Genomic DNA, 7,342 nt, shown 5'->3' on the forward strand with positions numbered 1-7,342 from the left:
TCTCCCTTAGTGTAAGCTTACGATCAATCCAAGTGCAGTTTTATAATACTCAAACTTAGGCTATCCTAAGGCCTTTGTAAAGATATCTTCCACTAGCTCATTTGTAGATACAGTCTTCAACTCAATCTCTTGATCTAGTACCTTCTCTATAATGTAGTGATGACCAATTTTAATATGCTTCGTTTGTCCATGGAAAACTGGCTTTGAAGCTAGTTTAATTGCACTTTCATTTTCACATTTAATCTGCACAGCATAATTAACTTTGCACAACATGTCTCCCATCAGTCTCTTTAGCCACATACATTCTTGTGCGGCCATGGTTGCTGCCACATATTCTGCTTCCATTTAGATAAAGTAGTGACAGATTGTTTCCTACTACACCAAGATACAACAGCTGATCCATTACTGAAATAATAGCCTGAAGTAGAGTGTCTGTTATTAATATCTCTTCCCCAATCGGCGTCGATAAAACCAGTTAATAAGAAATCATCACATTTCCTATGCATAAGACCATAATCCACAGATCCTTTTATATAGCACATAATTCTTCTTCTTGCATCCAAATGAGAAGTTCTTGGACATTGCATAAACTGTGATGTTATACCAACTGAGTATATATTTAAGACCTTGTGATAGTTAAAAATAGATTAAGCTTCCAACAAGTTGTTGAAATTGTGTAGCATCTTTCAGCAGCTTTCCATCATCTTTCATCAATTTTAAGAGCCCGTTTGATGGATATGATAGAATATGGACAAATATGATATGAAGATTGGATAGGAGTAGGAAAGTATATGAATATGATAAGCTCATATCTTATCTTATGTTTAATGCGCACTGGATAAACCATTAGATAGCATTTTGTTATCCTATTTTATGATTGAAGTGAACCGAATAATAATAGAATATGATATGAAAGGTATGTAAATAGACAAAATTATCCTTTATAATATAGTTATATATTCTTTTTTAAAATAGATTTTTTTTAAAAATTTATCTTTAATGATTTACTTATCAGTACATTTATTAGTTAATATTAAATTTTTTAAAAATAAATAACCTATAAATAATGTCCACAAATATATAGATTGCTATATCACCAACTTGCAAAAATTATAGTTCATACATATTTCCTTAGAGAAAATCATACACAAATTTATCAATATCGCATAAAGCTAGAGTAACAAACTTATTAATGGAAAATAAATAGATCTCATCAAAATCAATTTGAAAAAAAAAATCATCCGACTAGAGAAACTATATATAAGAGAGATTTAGTTGAAAAATAACATGCTCAAGCACTAGATCGACAAAAAAAAATCCTTTAACCACTTCAATTGCAAAAAACCCTACTTAAAATAGTGAAATTAATGTCCTATCTAGTTGTTGATAAACTTATTGTCCCAAGCATCAGGTTTAAAAGATCAAAATAAGAGATACAATGAACCCTAAATGAAGAAGAGAAACAAAATAATAGGGCAAAAAAGTAAATTTAATTTTTTTTATCATATCCTACATGTTTCTATCATGACTCCCCCATAGGATTAATTATCATGTTGCCGGTAGGATAAAGTAGGTCAATAGGATAAGACTATCATATCCTATTGGCACACTAAACAAAGGATAATAGCAAGATATGATAGTCTATCCTATCATATCATCCCTATCATGTCCACTAAACTGACCCTAAATGTTGCTCCATTGAAGTGGCTTTACCCATCGGCTCCTCCATGTCAAAGCGCAACAACAATTCCTTTGCATAGCCTTGCTCAGAGACAAAATATCTATCTTCTGATCGTTCTACTTCCAGACCAAAAAAAGAGCTAACTTCAGATTCTTCATCTCGAAACACATTGATAAATCATCTTTTAATATGGAAATCTCTGACCAACAACAATTCTCTGAGCTAACTTACTAGTGATGATCATATCATTTGTGTATAATAAGACTAGTAAGTGCAGATTAGATTCTCTTTTAATGAACAAACTAGAATTGCATCAGAGACTTTAAATTCACAAAAAATGAGGTACTAAACAATCTTACCATACCAAGCACATGGTGCTTGCTTAAGGCCATATAATGCCTCTTTCAGTTGACAAACATGATGTGGATTCTCCTTTGAAACACATCCTTTAGGTTGTTCCATGAACACTGCAGATCCAAGTCTCCGTAAAGAAATGCATTTTTCACAAGTTGCCACAACTTCCAATCTTTAAATGTTCTAAGGACAAGAGTGAATCTTACTGTTACTATTTTCGCAACTAGACTAAATTTTTCCTCATAGTCCAAACCGTAGCTTTGAGAGAAACCAAGAGCAACTAGCTTGGCCTTGTATCAATCAACCATCACATTTGGCTTCTTCTTTAATTTGTAAACCCATTTGCAAGTAATGAGGTCACAATTCTCTGGTTTAAGCACCAATTCCCATGTGTGATTTTTATTCAAGGGCTCTAACTCTTCTTGCATTGTTGTTTCCTATTCTGGCTGACCAATGGCTTCTTTAAAACTTACAGGTTCCCTAATTTCTGTTGCTCTCATAAAGAAATATGAAGTAATAGTACAATTATTGAGTTGTACCTCATAGTCTCTAAAGTGGGCTAGTTATATCTTCTCCCTTAAAGATCTCCTTTCAGTTTACCTTTCTTCAACTGATATGTTTGAAGTAGAACCTGCATCTCTTGCCTGCTCTTTATTTCCTGCAACTAACTGCATACTTTCTGAAAAGTCCTCAAGAATAGTATTGGGGTTGTTCTGGATAGCATAGTGGTAAGATGACACTACATTGAACACGACGTCTCTGGAAGTACACTTCTTTGTCTCTAGATCCATGCACTTTCATCCTTTCCTATAAGAGTCATAGCCAACAAAAACACACTTCTTTGCTTTCTGGTCAAGCGCGCTTAGTTCAATATGTCTTTGGAACATGAACATAACAAATAGAACCAAATTCTTGAAAGTAGTTTACATTTGGCTTTACATCATATAGAAACTCGAAATGAGATTTACAAGTACCTGGCCATTGAGGTAGACAATTTATTACTTGACAAGTACATTAAACAGCTTCAACCCAAAGCTCATGAGGAAGATTTTTATCGTGTAACCAAGAAAGGCTCATGGAAAGAAGATAAGCCAACTTCCTTTCGGAAACTCCATTTTGCTGGGCCGCATCGGGACATGTCATTTGCCTCTGAATGCCATTTTCTTTGTAGAACTTGAAGAACTCATTTGACATAAACTTACCCCCATTATCACTTTGAAGGTATATTATTTTCTTCCCAAATTTCTTCTCCACATCATCTTGAAAAACAACAAACTTGGATAGAGCTTCACTCTTCTCTTTCAAGAAATATACCCAAGTATACCTTGAAAAATCATCAACTAGTACCAGTGTGTATCTATAGCCACTATAACTAGGTGTCCGTGTTGGTCCCATCAAATCTGTATGGATCAAGTCGAACATGGTGGTTTGGCGATTTAATGACTTCTCAAAAAGAAGACAATGTGATTTTCCAAATTAGAAATTTTGGCAAATTGCATCTTCATGAACATTTTGTATTCACGGTATTCCTTCCACCATCTTCTTCATGGAGATTTGATGCAACAATTTATAACTCATGTGCCCCAATCGAGCATGCCAGATTGTAGCATTTTCAGTCTGGCCTGTTTTCTTCACATAAGATTCTTTTACTGACATAACAAATAGAGAATCTTTCTTTTCTCCGGTAAACACCACATCAGCATATATATTTTTTTCGTTATCAAGTATTTTTGCATCATTTGGACCAAATAAAACATACTTTCAGAACTTGTGATTTGAGAAACTGAAATTAAATTTCTTTTCAAACCTGGGACATGACAGACTTTATCCAGCTTTACCAACTTTGAATCATCCAACCCAATCTCCACAACTCCTTCTTTTACTACTGGATAAGTGGAATTATCCGCTGTAGTAATGACTTGATTGCCATAATGTTGATGTAACTCTAAGAACAATGAGCCATTTCTCATCACATGGTGATAGCAGCCTGAGTCAGTGATCCATTCCTCCTTGAGATTTGCATGGTTGGATAGGGCAAGAGCTGGTGTTCATGCGACGATACTAAAGTATTTCTCCCATTTGAGTTCTTCCTTCCCTTTCGTCATTCCCTCTTGCAACATTTGCTTCAGAGAACTTCACAGTGCAGTTTCTCTTAACAAGCCTAATAATTCCACATTTATGGCATTTGATCAAATTGTGACTTTTTACCTTGTTATCAGTTACTTGTCTCCCACTTTCATTGCTCTTGGCTCCTGTTGGTGTGGTCTTCTTATAGTGATTCGCTTTGGTAAATAGTGCAGCATCTATTTCAAAGTTCTTCGACATTTGCTTCGCCAAAGCCTCTTAGTTGGAAAGCAAACTCTCTAAGTCTTCAACAGAGTGCTGAGTAGCCCATTCTTAAATGGAGGTAACTAAAGGAATGTATTCCTTCCTCAATTCTTAAATGGGAAACCGTCACATCCTTGCCTCATTGATTTTCTTGTCCACATCTAATTCTAAAATTTCAGCATAAAGGCTCTTAATTTTTAATAAATATTCAGAAATAGATATACCTTCTTGTAGGGTAGAAAGGATTTGTTATTGTAGGGTTATGGTTTTTTATATACCGTGTTAGACGCATATAGTAGGCCATTATTGTCTAGCGTCTTGACTCGCCTCACAAAATACATTTCTATGAGATTATTAAACCATCATATTTGGTGTATCACTGTACTTATTTATTCTTTTGACAATCCCTTTTGGGGTGGCAATTATGGTCTTCGTAACAAAAAAAAACTCGCAGTAATTACTCACTTATTACCTATAATCATTTTTGTATTGAGTAAAGGCTAGTTTATATGAGAGTATTAATCAAGTGAACATAAATATATGGTTCACATGTGACTTGAAACAATTTATTGACATGATTGAATCAAATAGCAAGGATTGAATGACAGAGAACACAACTTTTATATTCATTTGATGATGAATATCATGTTTTTTTAATAATATTTTCAAGAGGGTTATTTATGAAACAAATCATAGTGAATGAAATTATAATTGTTTGAGAAGCATTAGTACTCTAGTGGTATCTCATTACAATGCTGAATTGGTAGCCCAAAGATCAAAACCCCTTAATCTAAATATTTTAGCACTATACAAATATTGTATAATACTGTTGCAATATTATATAGTAATGTTCATTCACTTTACACTGATCCTTTATGGGACCCTCCGGGGCTGCATAGTAGGGATAATTTATCATTATGAGGTTAGGGTTCATATTATATCATATTGGGTGCATGTGACAAGCCGTTATTGCCCCGTGTGTTAGCCGACCCCATATAATAATTTTTAGATGGACGTTAAGCCATTGTAAATGGTGTATAATAGGGATGCAAATGTACATGCCGATCATGTAATGCAGTGCTAAAAAAGGGATGTTAGTCCATAGAAAGGAATGAGAATACTAGTAATAACCCTAGTTCCAAAATTAGCCTAACCAATCAAGTGATGTGTGTGAGCAAAATAAAGTAAAAGTAAGAAATACAGAATAATGTGGAGGAGAAATCAGGGAAACAAACGATGTGCGGGCATAGTATCCCTCTAGGGTTTGATAAAGTGTAGGACAAAGATTGTCTAAGTATGTAATCTTATTTGAACTGAGAGGTTTCCTAAGTCATACTAAACACCTCTTTCAAGGGTAAAGAGTAATTGAATCTGTGCAGAGCTGATGTAGTCATTCACACAATCGCATTAGCACTCTATGAAATCTCATTGAGAATTAACAAGAATCTCTTAAGTAGATAATCTCTCTTATGAAGAGAGATTACCCCTAATCCGAATACAAAATACAAATGCAATTTCTCCTAAAATCTATTCTACATGATTGCAAAAAGCATAGAGATACTCATTAACTCACTTGGGAGAATTGAGGGAGATGGGGTCTCCAAAGTACCATATTTCTAGGCTTACTCACAATTCCCTTTAATCATAGTATGTCTATAATAGGTGTGTATTTCTATTTGTCACAAAGCACAACAAGTATGATAAATAGGGCTTTCACCACAATAGCAATCAATCATTCAAACATGCAATTAGATTTAAATAGAATGGATTGCAATAAAGAAAATAAGTAAATCACATAAATCCTATAACCATTGTCAAAAGATAAACCCTAGAGTTCAATTGTTCCTGAACATCTAACAAATTAGCCCTACATTAATGGAGGGCAATCATTCAAGGTACAAGATATGATGAGAGTAAATGAAGACATAAAAACCCCATTCTTAATCGTACTGGAGATAGATTGCCGAAAAACTCCAAAAAACCTTCTGCCAACGCCGCCAAGGTAAGCTTGACGGCTATGATCTCTTTCCCCTTGAATGTAGATCCAAATCTCCTCCTAGAATAGCCTATTAAGCCTTGGAGATTCGCCTCCTTTCCTTCCAAGATTCACCTCCAAGAAAAGAATCAAAAAGTCTCCTAAAAATCATCATCAGATTTATTTATACTTAGCTGCTTATGGGATTCTTATAGGAGTAAGGATGTGGCCGCAAGGAATTGGAGAAGATGGGTCATGAGTTTTATGATAACACTTACAGCTGTAGCCCTATCCATAAGGTCTTCTGTTTGTGTTACGATCCGACATTTTGATGACAAGTCGTCGGATCTGCACGCTTCAATTTGTCGCCTCTTGTGATCAGTACTGTACACGTTATGGGTGTGTAAATTATGCAAATATATAAGCATGCAAGTACGCACTCAATACTACAATTGGTCCCTTATACCACAAGTGTTCGAGTCATTAAGTAATACATCTTGGGTGAGCACGAGGGTCGTATTTCCGCAGGAATGGCGAATGGCTCCTATTACTTCCTTTTTATTTAATCAATAGCCCTAATCGCTTACACTGGCCTTTTAGTTAACTTACAACACTATTAAACAATACATTTGGAGAGGTCGTTAAGTGTATTTAGAAGGAGTTGGGAGTATACACTATAGTTATCTTGATCATTAATTATACTAGGCGTTAAGTGTCAATTGTGTTCTAGGATCGAACTGGGGGAATTCAAAGGCCTATTAGCCCCAATAAGCCATGGCTACTAAGTCTAAATCACTAGGAACTTAAGATGGAATCTCTTCCACACCCAGCCTCCTATGTTTGCCTTAAGTGCGGGAATCCCACGAGAAGAGACCAATTAGACCCTAAGCCTAACGGACAATCAATCCCTAATCCAAAAACCTAGCTATTGCTAACCTCTTAGAACACGCATAAATCTATCATGGCATGCGCGTCATTAACATGGGGGCATATCCTCCTCATCC

This window comes from Dioscorea cayenensis, chromosome 21, assembly GCF_009730915.1.
Source record: "Dioscorea cayenensis subsp. rotundata cultivar TDr96_F1 chromosome 21, TDr96_F1_v2_PseudoChromosome.rev07_lg8_w22 25.fasta, whole genome shotgun sequence".
NCBI classification, from domain to species: Eukaryota; Viridiplantae; Streptophyta; class Magnoliopsida; order Dioscoreales; family Dioscoreaceae; genus Dioscorea; species Dioscorea cayenensis.